This window comes from Cygnus olor, chromosome 5, assembly GCF_009769625.2.
Source record: "Cygnus olor isolate bCygOlo1 chromosome 5, bCygOlo1.pri.v2, whole genome shotgun sequence".
Classification (NCBI taxonomy): domain Eukaryota; kingdom Metazoa; phylum Chordata; class Aves; order Anseriformes; family Anatidae; genus Cygnus; species Cygnus olor.
Genome location: NC_049173.1, coordinates 14,512,707 through 14,534,276, shown reverse-complemented (window position 1 = coordinate 14,534,276; position 21,570 = coordinate 14,512,707). Strand labels below are relative to the sequence as shown.

Here is a 21,570-nt window from a genome sequence, read left to right as displayed (position 1 = left end):
TTACTGGTCTTTGTGGTTTATGTTCTTTGCAAGTATGGAGGACTATAATTTCAGGTCATGCTATGGCCCAAATTTTATGTTAGTGTAGATCAGTGCAGTGTATTCAGATGAATCAGCAGAGAAGTTGGCCCCATAGAAAATAATCACAACACAAGAGCTAATGTATAATGGAGAACACTTATTCGTATTGGATCTTTGCTGACAGACTGAAAGTTATTTTTTTTTTTTTTAATTATTATTAATATTTTTCCTCTGCAGACACAGTAGTTCATAGCCTGGCTGTTTGTCACGAGTTTTGTTCTGAATATCTTTAGGGTGTGCTCAGACCCTCCCCTAGCTTTGCCTCCTGATCCTTTCTAATCAAAGGTGCAATGAAGATAATTTTTAAAAAAGGACAATGGAGAGGATATTTTTTCCAGTGCTTACTTCATTGGACACTTTTCATAAGTGCTGCTATGTGACAAGCAAAAGGTGGAGGAAAACAAAGAAATTCCAGCTGCTATGGAATGCAAGGAAAAAGCTCACCTGCAACATGTTTTATTTATTTATTTATTCATTTATTTATTTTCTGGAGAACATTGCAAATCAGTACTGTTGCTGTTAGGGAAATGCGAAAAAGAAATTAAACCTTTAAAAGCAACTATAGGAGGATTTCAAAAGTTTTGTATATTGGGCATAGGGTAATTGTGTCCTCGGAGTTAGCAAATATTGACCAGGGTTCCACACCCCATCCAGTAGGTACAAAACCCAGCCATGTTGTACCACCCTGCCTCTGATAAATATGTGATACCCAGTCATTTCACGGTGTGGCTGGCTAGGTCTACTGCTTCCTACTTCAGGCATGTGTTTACGCTTCTATTTTGATATTCTCAGCTTGTGGTCAGTACTTCATCAATGAGTAATCTGGTGAGTTTGCACCATTCTTTAAGTCATTCGCACCTACTGGACCTGTGCCTCACCCACCTCCAAACAATGTTCCTCCTCTTTCTGTCCTCTTCCCAAACCTATGCCAGAGATTTTTTGTCAAGGGATATGGGTTGAATTGTCATATCCCCTTGCTTCAGTAATGTGCACCCTCAGTAGCTGTTCTGCTTTGTAATTCCACCTTCTTGAGGTGTACACTTCCTAGATTCATTTAATACTTATATTGCTATAACCCTCTGCAAAATTTCACAATGTCCAGTTCGGTCTTCTCAGTTTCTGCAGGTCTCAGGCAGACCATATGTTCTTGAGGCTGTCCTCTCCTCTGAGCTCACTTAGGATGCCAGGAAATGGAGACAGCAGGAAACTGCAAAGCAGCAGTTACCAGACTCTGTATCACCCAGTGGGACTCTACTAGAGGGACCATTTCATTTTGTTTGTACTTTGCACTGAAGCTTAGATGCTAAAATCTAGACTTATTTTATTTTTTTTTCAGCATAACTTTTTCCATTTTCTTTCTTTTTGTCTTGTTTCCACTTACACCATATTTTCTTGCCAGTCTTATCTATTTGAATATACAGAGCCTAAATACAGGGGCTAAGCTTCATGACGTTGACCCCTTTAGTCTCACAGTGTTGAAAACAAGAACCTGAGAGGATGCACCAGGACTGTTACTAAGGTAGTGGATTGCTGATGTGACAGAAACAGCTGCATATGAAAAGGTGATATATGGAATAGAAAGTAAGTTAGATGAATTTGAAGGTATTTGTAATCTATTCTTCTGCTGCATCAGAAGAGATGTCCTGAAATATGATAGAAGATAGTGGCAAGAGGTTGAAGGGTGAATGAAAGCTTTTGTTTCAAAAGGTAATAATAATAACTCATCACCCTGCTTTTCTATTGCCTTACTTTTCTTTTTCCTTTGTTTTTCTTCTTCCCTGGGAGATAAGGATGGGCTGCAATTATACCTGAAAAAGGAGTGAAAGTCATATAAATTTTTCTGTACATATGTTCTGTTTGCAAAAAGACAGACTTAGAACCTGATGAAAAAGAGCAATAGGAAGACAAATAGGCATGTGAAAATCCATCCCAGGCAGTAGATGTATGCAACTTTCTAGAATGTAATGGTAACGGGAGTGTGTATTAAATTTCTTCTTTTCAGTTGATCTGATACAGGTGTAGCAATTACCACAGACCGATGTCATTAATTGTAATGTTCTGTAGGAGTAATCAATGAACTCTGTTTCCTGAAAACAGTTTCACCTTTCTGCTATTAGTACTATAATGAAGAGGGTGCAGTATATACTTACATAAAGAACTTAGAATCTATTAGCACCTGTGCTGAACAGTAAAGCTGCTGATACTTTGCATGCAAATTGTAGTCATCATCTGAGAAGAAGCAGAGTTCATAGGTTCAATATTCTCTCCCTTTCAGTCTCCTATGTCAGCTATGTCTTAACCAGCTGGGGGCAGAATTACATTCTGGAAATTAGGGAGAAAAAAGCTTAAAATTGAAAAACTACTATTTCTGCATATAGCCTCACCATTTGTATAAAACAACATGAAAAATCCTAGCAAGTATAAATGATGTCTGATTTCACATTATATTTTTAAAGTGTCAGTGCTCGAGTAGGTTTACATTTGACAGGTGATTTAAATACTTCAATACATTTCCATAGCCATAAGAAAAAGTCTTTATCAGGATAAAAACTTGACAAAACTATTCATTTTTGTACTAATGCAAGAAATATTACTACTCTTTTTGACACACAGATATGAGGCATTATATTCATCTTCATAATTTATCTAAGTATTTCATTATTTGAGACTATTTCAATGAGTGCTCATTTATGTTGTTTTTACTATATTTATCTTTTATACTGATTCTTGAACATTATGCTCTGAGTTCATACCTGATTATTACTGGTACAATCTTACCATTATGCTAAGATAAACATATCTTTATTTCTCTTCTAATGAATTTACGTTTGGCAAAAAGTGTGGTGTTTTTTGTTTTCTCATATCAAGATAATTTTAGTGCCTTCTATTTGTGAAATAAATATGTCTTAAGCCATCTCCCAAGCTTCACCATCTTTCCCCTCACATCTGTCTCAAAGGAAGCAGTTGTGGAGGTCTCTGGGTTCAGTTTTTGAGCACCATGAAATGTTCACAAACTCTCTGTGCAGTCCTGTGTGAAATAATATTAAGATAGGCCTGTTGTGAACATTGTGACACAGAAAGAAGGCATAGAAAAATTACAGCTGTAGACCGGTAGAGTAAAACAATGTACTGAATTAATGAACCAGAACTGAGAAAAGCACAGAGAGGAAAAAATAATATTATAGCACTCATATGGACAACAAATATTTTGCTTCCCTGGCTCACTTTGGCAGTATGTCCATGATGGTTTAGGAATGAGTCCAGGAATGTTTCACACGTTAGATCAGTTTCATCCCTGGCTGTGCAGACCAACCAGGTAAAAAATATGGGAGAAAATTCACCCTCAAGTACAGTGAGCTATAATGATACTAAAATGAGACATTTAATAGAGTACTGAGACTATAGTAAAATGCTGACTAGATTTTTCTTGATACTTTGTGTGTGAGCATGGACTACCATATGAAAATCTTCACGTGGGATTTTCCAAAATATTTTTGCTTTTTGCTTTTATTTTTGCTTTTGCTTTAGATCTGTGAAGATAAGAGCAATTTGGGTTGTGTTCAAGCTTTCTTAAAATCCAGCAATTTTCAAATATTTATGAAAATTTAGGAATTCTGGTCTGAGTTTATATTTAAAGTATATCTCAAACACATACAATAAACATAAAATAGAGAAGAATTCATCACAGATAACTATGATTCGTTGTCTCAAGCAATTTTCTCTCCTTGAAATTTCCAAATCAAAGGTAGACAATGGCACTATGACTGAACCACAGAATTTCTTAGCATCAGAGTAAATTGGCTTTACAGCATGAGGAAGGTTTTCCTGTAATGACATTAGTCTAGGGAATAAACAAAGGATTAATATTCCGGGCTCTGATTTTCAAAATTGCTCTCAACATTGACCTGTTTCTGCTTCAGCCTATGCTGAAGTAGACGATCACGAGCACTTCTTGATAGTTCATTTTCCACCAGCTATTATCACTGCATTCAGCCAAAAGAAAAGTCAAAACAGTGTCGACTGTATTAGTAATCAGATAAACAGAAAACCACAGAAATCATTCATCTTCATTGTAGTTGTGGCCATGTGTTTCCTAATGGCTGTGTTTTTTGAGCCTGGCAGAGTTTATCTGGACTGACCCAGGAGATGGTGACGATCTGATGCTGGCCTCAGGCTGGCAAATTGTCTGTTGATTTGACCATGAAAGGAAATAGGGTCCATGAAATCTAAAGGAGTCAACCTGTTCTGCAGCTCAGGCTTTACAGCTAGTATAATCTCGCACCAAGTTTTCACTTCTGTAACTTTCTCTGTTTTCCTTTAGACGAAACTAGGGCACTGATTTAGGTCTTTCTCTCTTATCTCATCAGCTGTCTTCATGAAACCAGTAGGAATATCATTTCTGAGATTTTTAGCCCTCAAGTTCAAATTGGCTAATGGTTCAGTCTTTTGTTGGAGTGAAAGGAAAGGGGAGAGAAGAAAAAAAAAAAGATGGAGAGACAGACAAAACAGTTGCATAAAGCTTATTTCCATAGAAAGCCAAGTTAAACTGTCTTTATCTGTAGGAATTGCAAGGCCTAGTTATGTAACTCTTAAGCTTATTTGAAGAGGTGATAAACTGTTCCTAATTAAGCATTCAGCTACAGTCCCATTAAAAGACTTTTTTCCTTCCCTCCAGCAGCTCAATAATAAATAAAAATTAAAATGTTAAAACTGAAAAAAAAAAACCAAAAACACTGACAAACCTATAAAAATCTCTGTGCATTCACATTTCTAGGGTTAAGACTTACTGACAACCAGAGTATTTTGTGAAAATTGTGATTAAATTGAGTAAGTGCTTTTTAAGATTAGAAGACTTAAAATAGCTTAATTTAAGGAAAGAAATAAAAATTGCAAAATCTATTGTTCCTTTTTATCTATCTCTCTGTCCAACAAAATCGTACAATACCAGAGTCTGAAACATAAGTAGATTTCAATATTGTCTGTGCAAGAGTCACTTTTAGGGAGAAGGAGTAGTGAAATGTTTGAGAAATATCTCTACTTGGAAAAAAAAAAAAAAAAAAAAAAGACTGATTTCTCTACCTGTGAATGTGCCCCAGAAAACAAAATACTTTCATCACCAAGCACTGAATTGCACTGGGGTGTTTCTGAAATCTTTTTCTAAAGCTCTTGCCTATTATCAATCCTCCCTACCCCCAGAAAAAAAAAAAGCCATTTTCTAGGTAGAATCTAGAGGAATTAGAGGGCAGTCATTTCCTGACAAGGTGGCAGAGCAGGGTAGGGAACCCAGATCTCTGTGTCCTTCTCACTTGGCTGCTTCTGTTGGCACCAGCTAAGGAAGCTGAATTGCCCGTATGATTTTCTGCAGACTGTGTGCACTGCAATAGCCAAAACTTATGAATGTTTTTACTTTACAGTGTCTTGCTATGCTTTGTGAAAGACATGGTGAGTGGGTTCTTGTTAGTAATCGGGGATCCTGTGTTTCGTTTTGCAGCAGTCATCAGCTGTGACTTCCACCCAGGTGAGATGCTGATTTCCATGTGGTACAGTGCTGCTGTGATTTATTAGCTTTCACCTAGTCTTGCCTTAGTAATGGGAAAATTAAGCCCTTATGTGTTCTCACATGATATTTTCTTCTGTTCACATTATGCCTTTTCCACTATCTCAATTTAATTTGCCGTGACTTATATTAAGGTTTTCTTCCAAAAGCCCTTTCCTATAGACCACAGCAATGAATTCAGTGTGAGGAAGGCTAGACATCATCTTTTCACTCAGAGAAATAGATCACAGAAAAGGAAGCCTTTAAAATGCTACTATCCATCTCTTCACCTGATTAGTATATAAAGAACATAGTACAAGAGTAAGGACTGAAGAGTTAATCTCTTACATTAATCTCCCCCATTACATTATATTAAGTAATCTCTTCCTCAAATGACTATACAATGCAGCACTACTAGTAAAATTAAATTTCACATTGGGATTTTTTAAGTATTGTAACCCTTAAATAATTTTCTTCATTTAACTCCATCACAAAATTGCATCCCAAACACTATACAGACATCTGCTCTGAAACTTCCTCAAACTGGTGGGGTTGGCGGCTCTCGTTACAGCCAAAACATTCAACAAAAAGATTCCTCAGTTTTCTCTCATCACACACAATTATGAGTTTTGACTTCAAATACTTATACTCACATAATTACAGTATTCTGAAAAGATGTCCTAAATATATATGATTCCCAGCTTGACTGAGACTTCAAGCAAATTCTCTTGTCTGGGGTGCTTGGTAAAGGAAAACTAAATTAGTGAGAGTACAATACAGCAAGTTACAGTGTTTAGATACAATAACCAAAAATAAAGTCAATTTAATCTTCCAAAGTAGGACAGCTTTTCAGTGTATTCGTCACTATGGAGACTTAACAGTTGATTCCAACTCGCATTTTAATAGCAGACTTACATAACTGTGAGTCCTGGTGTGGGACTGCTGAGTGCATTCAGGCTGGAATTACTAGTTAGACAGATCCTGCTTAGCCTTCTAGTTAAAACATGCTAGTAGTTTACATGTGTGCATGACAGTTGTTAATAACTGTCTTTATAATCACCATTGGATTTCTCTTTTCTTTCTTGCTCAACACTATCTAAAACAGAAAAATGATGTTAGTGGTCAAGGCTGGGAATTAAAAATCAATATTCCTGATTTTTATTTTTATCTCTAGCTAGTTCTGCCAATGAGGATGCACAGATATTTTTGCACCATATTCAAAAATTGCTTAAATAAATACTCTTTGTTTATTTGTTTGTTTGCCTATTTATTTATTGGTAGAAAATGTATTTTGCTTGATGTCTCTAGAAATATTTGTGAAGGAAAAGATTCTTAGAAGTCTGTAAGAGATTGCTGAGTGCTTGAAACTGGAAAAGTATGGCAGACATTTTTTGTTTGAAAAAACATTTAGTTTTGGTAGTATTTTTTGCACATGCCCTCTTCATTCCTAGATGCTTGCTTTGTTACTGATTTTAGTTGTTGCATAACTTGAGGCAAATTGTTTGCTTTAAATTGCCTGTGCCTTAGTTTCCCCAATTGGTAAGTGATTCAGAAAAATCATCTACTCCCAGGGTGTTTGGAGGCTTAATTAAGTGTTTATAAAGTACTTTAGGACTTTTGCATGAAAAGCATTATGGATGTGTAATATGGCATTATTATTAATGTATATTGCAGATTATTTTTATCTCTGGCAATCTTCCATTACTTTAGAAAATTAGTCTAATCTAAAATATTGGCCAAATAGACAGAATTGCTGCAATTCCTTTAGTAAAAGTTCAGTGATGGAGTCATGTTGACTTTTATCTTCAACAATCTTCCCTTAGAGTCTCCCAGAGACACAGAACTTGAGCTGTGCTTCTAATTGTTGGCTTCAGGCTAAAACTTTTGATCACTTTATTTCTGCTACTTTCTGTTAAACTCACTGAATGAAAAGGCTTGATAACATTTTATAATGTCTTGTTCTTTATTTTGGGGAATACGAAAGATGAATTTGACCTTCTGAATTTTTAGTCTAAACTTTGGTAACAGGGAGCATCCTCATTCTTGTTTTCATTCATATTAATACTGCATCTATCTCTTTTGCCCTGTAAAAAGCTATTAATATTGTTCTATTAACCTCTTTCTAAGTAATAATGACCTTTCCCCTGAAAATGCAATTATTGGACTTTTTTCCCATAATAAATCTCATTTATTAGAAAGTTTGGCCTTGTGCACTTTGTTCTCTGCCATTTCCTTAAAAAAAAATCATGCTTTATTTTCAAATAAGTACATTATTTTTATTCAGAAAAATATTCTATAATGCATTCATTTGGTCATAATTTGAGAGGAGGTGATGGCTTCTTGGTTCAGCTGTGTCTCTGCCTTTAGAAAGAAAAAGGCTGAAATGACAGTGGTCTGTATTTCTTCATTACTGGACTGTGGTCTGGCTGTTTGCAACTGTGACATCCTGTAGTCTGGAAAGAATTGCCAGCCAAGTCAGCCTGCCTCTTGCCAAGGTCCAGACCAAATGTTCTCTGCTTGGCTAGACAGAGCTCCTATTCCCTTTCTGCGGTGAGTGGCGAGGGGCTGCCTGACCAGTGTTGTCTACTTTGCCATTTGCTGCTGCAAGGAGGAATGAGGAGAAATCACAGAATCATTAATGCTAGGTATCTCCTGTGATGTGTGGCGATGGGAACAGCAAACTTCTGGGGAGGCAGAATGGGAGGTAAGGGAAAAGCTCATCTTTCATTCCTGCTCTTCGAGCTGGTGGCTCTGTCAAGGGAGATGACAAACTTTCCTGTATTCTAAAGGGAAAGAAAGCATCTCTCCACATCCTCATTGAAGCAATAGCTGTAGCAGAGGGGTGTTTCTTTACTCCGGTAAAACAATACTTAAAAACTGTGTATAAGAGCAACATTATTGTTCTGGTTCTCCTCCTCTCCCTTCCCCTCCCTTTCCTTCTTGGAGGAGTTTCCAGTAGCCTGAGGTCAGAGGGAGAAGGAAGGTTGTGGCAGTCTCCTTTTCTTGGCCATTTTCTTTCCCAATTATAAAGAATACTTAAAGAAAAAAAGTGAAAATCCATACTGGTTTTCCTTCCTATGTAGGTAGGCAAAACATTTATAACTACTTGTAGGGAAGGATAGTTTTGTAGTTATAGATTAGACTATAGTCTAGACTGCAAATGGAAAGAACTCGATTCAGAGACTCAGTGTCTCTCTCTTTTTTACTTTTTTTTTTTTAAATTTTTTTTATTTTTTTGGTGAGCACAGGCAAAAAAACATTATTATTGTTACTTTTTTTTTTTTTTTTCTTTCACTGGACCCATCAAATTAGAAAATCAGTTTCTTAAACTGTGGACTGAAATAGAGGCAAGAGTTACAGACTGTACATTAGAAATTAGAAAGCAAGGCTCAATTTTTTGAGGATTCCTTAAGAGTGATGGAAACTGTGTCAAATTTGTAACATGGACAAAGACAATGTCCCTTCATGTATTCTCTCCACCCATTTCCCAGCTTAACCAGACATGCTACCAGGAATGTTAACACTAATAACTTCAAGCAATACAAATGGGACTTTGTACCATGTAGGTAGGAAGACAGGAGCTATACCATATGCACAATTTTAAGATGAAGAATTATTTTCTAAACTTTGTTTTTCTAACATTTGCTTGAATTGCACACTTCAGAAAACCACATCTTCTTTACACTTCCTGGCTCTGTGACTCATCAAAATGAGTTGTGTTAGTCACATCAAATGATGTGTTTCATAGAATAAGACAGGAAAAGCAGCACATTGAGTCATTGTCATAGGGAGAGTGGCTGCCAAGCCACTATCAGACAACATAAGGAAAAGCAAGCATATTAAATGACCAGGGTCACAGAAGCACAGCCCAGTGACAGGAAATCGTTTACAATCAGGTGAATGGGAGCCTTCTCATCTTTTCAGCCTGTTTTTCAAGGAAGTGAGACACGTGCTATCATGATGTTTACCTGTCAGCTTCTGTTCCCCACTAACTTTGTAAGCCGCTGGCCGCTCTCAATCAAATTTGTCAAAGTGCTAGGGGGTCTTAAAAATATGAAGTCCTTATGCATTTTGTAGGGGTTGTTTCTTTTATCAGGTAGGCCTCTGTCTTCTACTCCCTCACTGGCTGCCCCAGCAGTGGCTGTGTGGCTCAGCCCAGCACAGGGCACCCTGCTTGCTCTCCTGTTCCAGATGGAGCTGGGGCTGCCACAAGGCTGGGTGATCCTAAAGGATGTGGGAGAGGTTGTGAAAGAATGAGGTGGCAATAAAGACCTTCTGCAGTGTGACAGTAGAAGACCCTGTGATGACACATGCTGGCAGAAAAGGTTGTGGATATAGAGGATTACTATATATATATATATTACAATATAGGGAATTGTAATATATACATTTATATCACTATAAAACAGGATTCACTTTTGCTGCTGTGCACAGAGTAACTTGTACGTATGACAGGACTCTGTGCTAGTTATTTTTTTGCCAGCTTTATTTCTAGTAAAACTCTTTCAGTTCCCCCTGGTTTCAACAAATTACTGTAGTTTAACTTACAACCTAATTTCTGCATGCTCAGGTCATGCTTCCCTCCTCTTTATCTAATGAGGATGTACCAAGCTGTAGCCCAATATGTAGTACTGAATTTGTAGTACTAGAGATACTTCAATTTTTACTTCAGTTCCCTTAGGAATGAAGGTTGATGCAACCGTACTATCTGTCTGTCATCCCCAAAGTCAATTGAAAACAAGGCCCAATCTTGACAAAAAACTTGACTGAAGAGTCAAAGTCCCTATTTAAATTCCTGTAAATTTACTGAAAATGAGCATGTGTCTAGAAAAAACAGTGTATGCTAATTATCCCTCAGTAACCAATTAGCAGACATGTACCGGCTAGCCAAACAGCTTGCTTACAGTTCCAGACTCACTATAGCAAGAATTGTCTTTGCTTGTTGGGGGTTACGCAGGGCGCGGGGAGAATAGGACTGATAGGTGAACTGGGGTTATTGTGACAGGGGAAATAAAGGAAATAGGATAAACGCTTATAAGACGTTGGGGGTTCTTCTGATGAAACAACCTTTTTAAAAATCTTTAACAATATTTTTTCATGAATATTTTAAAATTTGTAAAGGATAAAAACTACAACAAAAGTTATCACAGCGCTGTTCTCTTATGCTCTATTTTTCTTTACAGGCTGACTCGTCTTACCTGAAATGTGAAGCCTACCCTGGGAGCCTCGATGAGAAAGGATAGCTCACACCTCCTCTGATGGCTATAAGGAATAATATTGAGTACAAACGGCTTAAAGATTCTGTAGAAGCATGTGAGGAGGGGAAAAAGTAATGAGCACTCATACGCTCCCTGAAGAAAGGTTGTACCCATGTTTGTTTTGTGAGTGAGCTCACAGGTTGGGAGGACCCTAGTAATCTGAGTGTGAAAGTGGTGAGAAGAGAGTGCTCGTATCCATGACATAGTCCAAAGGTGCTTTTCCAGTAGCCTAACTGGGGGTGTCAGGTACCCCGAATTCATGGGAGAGGAAACATCCTTTATCTTATGCTAGTATGCTTCTGCCATAATTCATCTTTTTTTTTTTTTTAAATTAACTTAAAAACACACAGAAGAAAATATACAAGATCTCTGTGACTCTCAGCCTCTCATTTTTTATTTATTTATCCATTTATGGGGAAGAAGAAGGGACTATTAACTCATGGTTTTTAAATATCTAGAGTTGTCAGTACTGTGATTGGGTTCTCTTGCCTTTTCTTTGGATACTGCTGTGTGTCAGTGGGATTAGCAATGCAGTCTTTGGAACAGTGGTGTTCTCTGAAACACTTTCAGTTGGTACAGCTGGCTGTTTTTTCTCCTGGGTCTAATTTCATTTGAGGTTTTGGTTGTCTCTGGTTTTGGAAAGTCAGCCTGTGATTCCAGGAAGACTCTGATTTTCAGTAATTTTCAAGAGAGCAGGCTTAATCAGGTTTGGTATTGCCCCATTCTGACACATACATATGTGAGTACACATCTGCAGCACTGACTTCAGAATGCTTCCCAAACTGCTTGCTGTGTCTGCAAACCCTAGAAATGGTGCTCCCTGTGAATTTTTGTATCCAATTTATATAAAAATAAATGATAGTTACTCCAAATACTTCCCTGTTACAACTCTTCCTCTGATGTGCTGCAGTAATGTCATTTAGTAAGTGCTTTGGAGGAAAACTCCTCCTCCCAACAAATTTTTGACTGTCTTCTAGTATTGAGCAATTCCACACAAAACTCTGTCCATCCACTTTAAATATAATTATTCTTTTCAGCAGAACAAGTCTGCACCACGTCTTTCTTACTGTACATCCTAGCACAGTTACTGCCCCTGGTTGGAAAAGATCACTTCAGTAACTGTGGATATGTGCAATGTGATAAACCTCCTTACACTTGCTCCTGCTTGGGCTGAAGACTGTGGTCTGAGTACTTCTCTGGGAACCTCAAACTCAGAGAGTTATAGCAGTGAACAGAGAATGTCTTCCTGTACTTAAAAGAAAAAAATGAGTTGACAGAGCCACTGTTACAGGCTGAGAATCAGTTCTTCACGGCTCAGAAGTGAAAGAGAGAGATGAAACCAAAGCCTCCTCCAGCATATCTCATCCTAACTCTCTTCTCCCTTCTCAGTACCAAACTGTATTGTCTTAATCTGGAAATGTGATTTATATGTGAAATATCTCGTGGGTGGCAGAGGTGGGGAGCAAAGCTGTACAAAGCTCCCCAGAGCTGCTGACCGAGGTAAATAGTGTGTCATAACACATTTATCAAATAATAGTGGAAACCGTATAAAACATATAGGAGAGGGAGGGGGGAAACCTGTTCCCCTCTGGGAAGTTACTGAATATTTCAGCCAGTTTATAAAAGTATGTGTGCATGTGTTTGGGAGGGGGGAGGTTTTCCTAGCTTCACCTCTGCAAATAAATCATTGTCCTAGGATGTCTGAACAGACAAGGGAAATGGATGAGCGCATTATGGATCAAGGAGGTGGTATTTCTGCCTTGGTTAGTTTGAGGGAGACCACCCAAGCACTGTGGGACTATGATGAGACTGTAAGTTGTGCCTGTAGAGTTCTGAAAGGCTCAGGCTGCAGCCTTTGACACGGTGGGAGGGTGGGGAATAAAATAAAAGAAAACTAATATTTCTCAAACAGCAGGCATGACTAGTCAATTATCTGAACTGGCTTTGTTGCTAATACTTTTTTTTTTTTTTTCGGCTTTGACAAGGTTGCCAGTGTAGATAAAAAGACAGAAAAGAAAAAAAAATACAAAGTTGCAATAGTGATGCCATTTTGGAGACACATTGATGTTTAGATGCAATTCCAAAAAAAAAAAAATATATATATATATATACACAATATATTATGTATTTTTTTCACTGTTTGCCACTAGTGACTTTGAGAAGTCAAAGTCTGATCGTCTCATTGACATTGAGCAGAATCTTGTATCATAAGTTGTCCACTGAAATCAGTGGGAACTACTTATTGAAAGAGGAAACCATTCCACGTGACAAGCTCAACTTTTAACACCAGTTGGGGAACCTGTGACCACAGAGGGGTGATGCTGGTGTTTTGTAGATGCTCTGCCTTCCATAACCCATGTCTCTGCAGGGTGTTGGCTGTGTTCCTGCCGATGGTCTTTGGGGTGACGTGGGAGGCTGGGATGCTGAGCACATGCCATCATTAAAGTGCCTGTATCACATTTCTCAGGAATGGAGATGTTAACTCCCCATATTCAGGCCAGGTTTCAGTTTCAGCATTTATCCTGTGCCTACATAAATCTCCCCTGAAGTTTTGATTTGATACAGTGCTGTTCATTTGGTGCCTTAAACTGTACTGTGCAATGCTGCTGCCTGCACTGCTGAACACCTGCTCCGCTTCACCTCAAAAGTCACTGAGTTTGGCTTGTGAGACAAGAGATATTTTATTTTTATTTCTATTTTTTTCCCAGTGGTAAGGACTCAAGTGGAGCTGTAAGTCTCCCTGGGCAGGTGCAGAACAATTGGTGCTTGTGCTGGAGAACAAGGCTGCAAGAGACTGGGAAGAATCCTTCTCTGCCCAAGGGCTTTGGGCACCCAAGAAAGGGAGGGATCCACAGCTTGTACTATAAACTGTGGGCTGTAGTTGCAGCTGTGATTTCTGCATGAGATTTGCAGCCAATGGATCTGCCCCTGCTGTGTTCCCAGCCTGCTTAAAGCAACCCACTACATTCCCAGCATGTCCCTGTAGAAAGCATTGCACATCAGCCAGGCTGGAGGCTATCTGGGGGTTGCTCCATGGCTTTATCCATTTGTGTAGACTGTCCACGGCCTGGCTGCTGGTGGAGAGAAACTTCCTTGTCTCAGGTCCATTCCTGGAGGTAAATGTTGTGATGTATGTGACTCTAGGTGCTCAGCTACTGCAGTGACTAGAGCTCAGTGAAAAAGTTGCCAATAAAGAGCTAAATAAATGCCAGATATTACCACTGAAGTATAAGGAAAATTTTGGGGTGTCAGAAATTTTATATAGGGACTTATTATTACTGGATACATATGAATGGTACCATAAGATTTCTACTGCTGGTATCTGTACTCTGGGGCCAATTACGCCTATTCCTTTATGGGCTGGGAGAAAGGACAGCAAGGAGAGCTGCCCTTAAAGGCAGCCTGCAAAGCAACCGGGTGGCGTATATATAGGGAGGAGCACAGAGCTGAGGAGGGTCTGCGACTCTGTGAATACTTTTAACCTCTCTGGTCCCTCGTGGACAGGTTTTTCCAGCAAAAGGCCCTTAGTGGAGCCTTCTTGCTATATTTTTCCTTGCACTTTGCTGTTCCTTAGCTCTCTGTGGTGTAAGGCAATGCATGCCTGACAATTCTGCACTTAAATTAATATGTAAGAAACGTAGTATTAAAAAAGGGCCGGAAAAGACTGATTTGTTGTTGAAAGTGTTGTTTAATGCATAATCATTGAAAAGACTCTTCTACACAGAGAAGAAGACAGGTTTCCTTGACATAAAGAATAGGCCTCGATCCCATAATTATTTTGGCAGGTGCTTAATTCCCAAAGTGTGAGTTATCCTATGAAATTCAATGCACACAGTGAGACAAAGGAGTGGGAAGGGAGGAGGAAGGGATTACAGATGTTGAGAGAAAGGCAAGAGGAGCTTTCTGAACAAATGGGACTGAAAGAGGGATTGAAGGAGGAGAGGAAGGGCGATTGGCGGATAAGAATAGGAAGGCAATTCAGATCTGATGTTGAATCAGCATTTGCTGACATGAATGTGACACTAATGGAAAGGATTTGGGAGAAGAACAGTTATAAGCTAATAGATTTGTTCTCTTCAAAACATTCTGCATGCAGGTAATAACATGTATAGACTTTGTTTGTAATAACTTAAAGTGACATCTTTTGGTTTCAAAGAGAATTCATGGTCAGAAACAAGGAATGCCACGCTCACCTGTTTTCCTTCGTCTTTTCTTCCTTCTTGAAATTTATTTCTGGAAGTCATTAAAATTCAGATCCCATCATTTGTAACAAATGATGTGAAGTGTTAGGTACAGTACTTGGAGTATATGTTTGTTGAAATGAAGGAAGAGATTCTTCCAACACTTTGGGATTTTATGAATGATTTACATCTGGTGCTAAAGTTCATAAATGAAACGTGGGAGAACCAGATGCTTCATTTCTTGACTGCATCGTGTCTGCACATACTGATGGTGAATTGAAAACAGGAATGTCTCATAAATCAAGAAAATCTATTTTTGTACTCTTGATTTCTATTCCGAACATCCATATAACACCCAAACAAATGTGGTAAAATTGGTTCCTTGAGAAACCCTTTATGTTTAGTAACAGTGTGGACATGTTAATAAAAAAAAAAAAGAGAGAGAGAGGAAAAAAAAAAAGCAAGGGAACCAATCTTGAGAATAAAAAAATGCTCAGAATGAGGAACTGTTCTTAGATATCTGCAAAGAAGGCAGCAAACAGAAAGACCGAATGGGACTGTTAGGCAAATTCTGGCATTTGTACAAAGAGCTGAGGTGTGTAATATGGAAAGAATAGGGTGACATTTCACAACTTTTGGGGGGAGGGAGGGGAAGAAATTAAAAGCTAAATTGTTCCTTTTGTTACTGGCATGATAGCTGGAGGCAGACTCTGGCCCATAGTTTGAACAGGGAGACTGATGCTCACTAGCAGAGATTTGCAGAGGACTGAGTGAGATTCAGATTTTAAAAAAAAAAATAAAAAAAAAATCAGCGTTTTGGAATGATGCTCTTTGTCTGCTTTCCTTTCTCACTGACATCTATTGGCCTAAGAACTGTACATAGGTTGTTATTGTACTTTGGCGTTGCCAGATTTTTTGCAAAAAGGCTTTTAAGTATCATTTATTGAATTATAATGAAAGAATGAGTGAAAGTCTGTGTGCCTATTTGCTTTTTAATAGAACTAATAGATTCAAGTTAGCCCTACCCTACCCCCTTCCAAAAAAATAAATAAAATAAAATAGTCCTTGATTTCATAATATGCATTTATTGACACATTTCAATTTATTATTCTACAGTTCCAAAAGTACCTGTGAGAAATGGCAGGGTATCAATAAGTTTGATTGAGCAATTTGTGCAGAAAAAGGTTACCACGTAGCAGCTGATGCGTGGTAGCTGCCCGTGTGTGTCCTCTTAGCATCCAACAAGCAGCCGGCAGTCGGAGTGGGCTCAGCCCCCAGCACAGGTGGATGAGGCGAGATTGCCTCACCTTGTGTTTGCTGTGGGGGGATATTGAGCATGCAGGCAGTTCCTGCAGCTCAGCAGAAACTTGATATCTTGTGGTATCTTGTTTGTGTGTCTAAGCCACGGATGTGCATGCCTTGCTAGTTCTGTTAACAATTGAAAACAAATGTTTATTTAAATTTATTTACACATCCCACACACAGATTGAGTGTAGGTGTGCTGGCAGAAGTGAGACTTTAGGAAGGATTTCATAAAGGTGAAGGAAATGGCTTAGCACCCAGGTTTCAAGGAGACTCCCCAAATGCAAGGAGCAACATGAGACCGCGGAGGCATTTGCGATGGTATCGAGGTAGGCGCTGCTGGCAGAGCAGGTGGAGTTTGTGAGGCAGGGGAGCTGACCTCAGTTTCAGAGGTAGGTAGACAGATTGTATAAACATGCACTAGCCTGTGTATCTGCTGCTCCAGTGTTTCTCTGGTGGAAGTTTTGCCTTTTATTTCGATAAGAACAAGAGCAAATCTTCGGTGGTGGTGGTGGTGGTGGTGGTGGGGAGGGAAATATTCCTCCACTATACGCTGTGCATTGCACCCCCTCGCAGACTGAGATGAAGTTACTAAAAGTGGAAGATCTGTTCTGTACTCCTCTTGGTTACCTTCCTGCTCAAAATATGTCCCTAACTAATGCAATTTGCTGTATGTCATAAAACACAAAGGAAAGCACTTTTCACGCCAAATATCAGAAAAGTGCTCTCTTTTCTCAACTGTAGAAGTAACAGAAATGATGTGTTCATTTTAAATTCCATTCATGTAGGCCCTAATAAAAGCTATTATAAAATACAATTGTGTGGAGACAAAAAGAGAGATAATATCACTATAGCTCAATATAAAATTTAAGTAATTAAGACATGAAAACTATTACACAATTTACTATGAATGCAACATGAATAATAAAATGTTTAACTATTTCACTTTTTTTTTTTTTTTTTGATGTTTGAGTTTGGAATATTGCTGGAGATCTAAATTCCACATTACTTCAGAAGATGAGCATGACTGAAAAGTAAGCTAGCTGTGTTTTCCAAGTAAGTCATGTATTTTTAGATGTTGATATAAATATGAAACTTTGCCACATAATGGATTCTACATGAAAAATGTCAGTTTCAGGTGATTTTGATGGTAGCTGTAAATAAAACAGGACTTACTGAGTGAGCTGTGGAAGTATTTCAGCAGTGCAAGCTAAGCAGGTGCATAATAGTTATGAAATTGTGTAGACAGACTGATGGATCTCAAGATTAAAATAAAAGCATCCATAAGGATACTGGAAATAGAATATTTTTAAAGCAGGAGATGTTTAAGCTCTATGTTTTGCTTTTACGTGATCCAGCACTGCATCCTCTTCTCTGGTGGGCTTCAGCAACCCTACTGGTAAATGCTTGAGAGAAAAGCTCAGTCTAGTCTTTCTCTAGTTGAGTGAATATCATAATTCAGTATCTCTAGTACATGCTTTATTTTCTTGCGCGCTGACATACGCATGACAGTCACAGGCGTGTACTGGCACTGCCTAGTAACACTTAGCAACATCTGCTCTATGATCCAGCACATTTTTTTCACTTCATTCCAATCTGATTGTGTATGTTTGTTTTCCTGCTCAAATTTGTGGCAAACAATTTGCTTCAGACTGTGTCCAGGCTCTCAATGGAATAGCGTTCTCCTGAATTGCAGGCACTGATAGCTCGTGTTGGTGGTTCAGTAGGTGGCACTCTTCCCCTTAGATCAGTCCAAGCCGGTGTCCCAGGTGTTAAACGGTACGTGAAGCAGTAGTCCTGCAGGCAGCTAGACTACAGACCCACAACTCACACTGCTGGGGTGTCAGGGATTAACATTTGCCATTGCCCACATTGGATTGTGTCCTCCACTGGATGCAGTTTGTGTGGTTTCTGTAGCATCCTTGGCTGCCATAGCAGGATACTGCATACCTGCGTCATGCAGTGGTCGGAAGTGTGGACTGTCCTCTTCATCTGGGTAACACTGACCTTCAGGCTACAGTTCCACCCAAAGACAGAAAATAAAGATATAGGGGTATGGAAACAAAGCTGAAAGGTCAGTAAGACACAACTCTGATGTCCAGCGTGTTTTTTAGGCTGATGCTTTCAAAAGAAAGCTTACTGATCTTGCTTGGTAAATTTGAGAGGAGCTTGTTTGCTAGGCCTTCAGAAGGTGACAATTTGCATTTCCATTTAAAGTAATTTTGTAGTTCACAGAGCTTCAGCAGACAGGTTCCAAATGTCTCAAGCTGGGCACCTTTGTTTATGAAGTGCTAGTCTTCATTTCTCTGTGCCTTAATGTTTTGTCTGTAAAATGGAATGGCGAAGGTTTTCACATCTTACTATATGCCTGTAAGCCACAATATGTAAATGGTTGTGATGTTCTTGATTAAAAAATAATAATAATAAAAAAAAAATTGAATTGAGCCTTGTGTTTATACTTGTTTTTATGATGAAGAAGCTCAGTATGAAGACTACCTCCTAGACACTTTGGGTGTGTGTATACATATGTACACACACACGTATATAGTACATTATGGTCATTAAAAATGCCATAAGTGGGCTGGAATGGAGAAACAAAGTCATCACAATCCGTAAGTGAAGCAGTGACAAATGACATGCTCCAATTTTGGCCTACAAGGTTTTTATTTTCTCTGTATTTATTCTGTACATCACCATTTCTTCTTAAAATTGATAAATAATTTAATAACTTTTTATAAATCACTTAGCTACTTACACACATTAAGATCAATCATTAAAACAACTAAGTAGATGATACACAGGTTAAAGCTCAGCATAGACTTTACAGAGAAGAGTTGCAGGTTTATGGTTCCTTACTCTCCCCAGTAACTCATCCCATACGTAGTTTAATATTTGAGATATAAATTATTCATGAATAGTTTTTAGCAATCAGTGAATTAGCCACTTGCAATTAAAAAAAAAAATTGACCTCCTCTTCTTGCATTTAATCTAAAGTCAGTGCCATTGCTGCGTGATTGGATCTCATCTATTTTTATCTGCTGCAGGAGCTGTTTGATCCAAAGTGGGCAAAACCACCTTAGAAACATGAGGAAAAAAAAAAGAAAAGGTAAGTCATGTATACAGATGATAAGACCAAGACTTGACCCGTTGTGTGAACTACATTAATTCCACACACTCCACGCTGGCTAAAAAAAAAAAAAAGAAAAAGAATGGCCCCTCATTCATGGCAAGCTTTAGAGAACTCTGCATAGGAAGAAAGTACAGGTCATACAAAATACAAGCAATACTTTTGAAAAGCTATGAGTACTATCTAGAAAGCCAGATCATACTGACCAAATGGTCCGATGCCTCTTTTCTGGAAAAAACAATGTCATTTTACAGTAGACAACTCTTTTGCCCCTTTACCAAATAAGGCCTGAAAGAAACAGTTTACTTCTAGCCTTTGACTTAAATTAAAAACACTCTTTGAAGATGTTTGTAAGGAATTAACATTAGATCCTGCCAAATATCATGCTCTCCATTTTGCCAAGACTGCTTTGCCTCACTGCCTCATGGTCTTTTTCATCAGGCCCAAACTGCTGACAGAATATCACTCTAATAGGAAAAGACATGAGTTGGAACAGTTATTAATATAGAAAAAGACCATGTTAGAAAAGGGTTAGCCATCTAAATGGCCAAGTTCAACAAGACTCTATTAGGGTTGCATTATCTTCTTCCCTGGAGCACATGTGAATTTATGAAGCTTAGAAGGAGGCTAATTTAGCCTTATGTATACCTTATTTTCACTTGGTCATTCTTTTTTATTTTATTTTTTTAAGGCAGTTGTAACATCTTTATCTACTATAGCTTTGATTTCTTCTTATCTTCATAGCTACTACACAATAAATACTTACTTATTCACACACATCACATTGTGGAAAAGACATGTTAGTAAGAAAAGGCAGCTTTAGATGGGGGTGGGAGGTCACCCCAGACAGTAGTGAATAGAGATTAGGAATGTCTCACTCAGTGAGACATCAAAAGGTGTTATTTAGAGAGCAAGAAGAACACAAGAAGTTAGACTAACACAAAGTGTTGAGGACAAGATTTCATAGAGAAAAGATGGCTGGTTATATGAAAAGTTGTTGAGATGTCCCAGGGAGATGTAAGAAGATTCAGACCCTGAAATTTGACTAGGAGAAAAATAGAAAACCCTTTAAGTGAAGTTTCAGTGCAGTAAAGACTAAAAATCTGACTGAATAGGTTCAAGGAGTAGGCTACAAGAAATTAATTCAGCAGGAAGTTGTAGATGATGTAGACAGATAGAAATTCAATAAGCTTGGCAAGAGAGGGAGAGGAAGACTGGATCATAATGGCAGAGGTATATAGGACGAAACATAGACATGCTAAAGGTAAAAGAGACTTCTTGCCATATACTTCATTGTAATTACCATAAATCAGTGCAGGAGACTAGAAAGAGCTGAGTGTGCTGTAGTAAAAAGTTCTCATCTCGGGTCTTATTTATGCTCTGGTCTCTTCCTTAAAATTTCTTTTCTGGAAATTCTGTAACAAAGTTTATCTTCATTTCCTCTTAACTTCACTAAATAAGACAATAGGTTTGATGATCTTATAGCTGGATAAAATAAAATTTTATTTTCCATCTATAATAATTAATTCGTGAAATGAAAGGAAAATATTTTGTCAAATTTTATTATTTTATACTAAGATGATAAAAGCAAAACCTTCCCCCCATTCATCATATTTAAATGGTAAGAAACACAGAACTTAATGTATTTAGAAGATAAAATGAAATTCAAATAAACAACAGCACACAACATTCATCTCGTATGTTATTCTCAAGCATGCACATCTCAGTTGTTTAAAAGAGAACATTTTTATTAATATTTTTGTAACCATCCTTTGCCTACCTTTGTCCTGTTGTGCTGGGATGGGAATATTGATGCTAACCACAGGAAGAGTTTGAAACAAAATGCCACATTGTGGTTTGGATGTCCAGCTTGCTTAAAACTTGAATACAGGATCTCATTGGTTGTGTTTATAGGATAATGGGCCAGTGTTCAAGACATGAATCCACATTACGCATTCCACAATGTGATGTGTCAGAGCAAAAAGTCCTGAGCTGGTGCATCCTCTAATTATTCTGGGTTCGTGCAAAAGTCAGTCCCAGAAGTGAAACTTGTGCAGACAACCCCTTCCTCACTTACTTTGCTCA

General features: G+C 38.2%; 1 long non-coding RNA gene across 1 annotated transcript; it reads right to left on the bottom strand.

Annotated features, from left to right (window-relative positions):
• Positions 1-213: 213 nt before the first annotated feature.
• Positions 214-9,834, bottom strand: LOC121071536. The gene is made up of 4 exons (XR_005820677.1): positions 9,586-9,834; positions 6,533-6,713; positions 2,232-2,403; positions 214-1,889 (listed from the first exon to the last, which is right to left on the bottom strand). It is a non-coding gene; the product is annotated as an uncharacterized LOC121071536 (long non-coding RNA).
• Between the last annotated feature and the right edge of the window lie 11,736 nt (positions 9,835-21,570).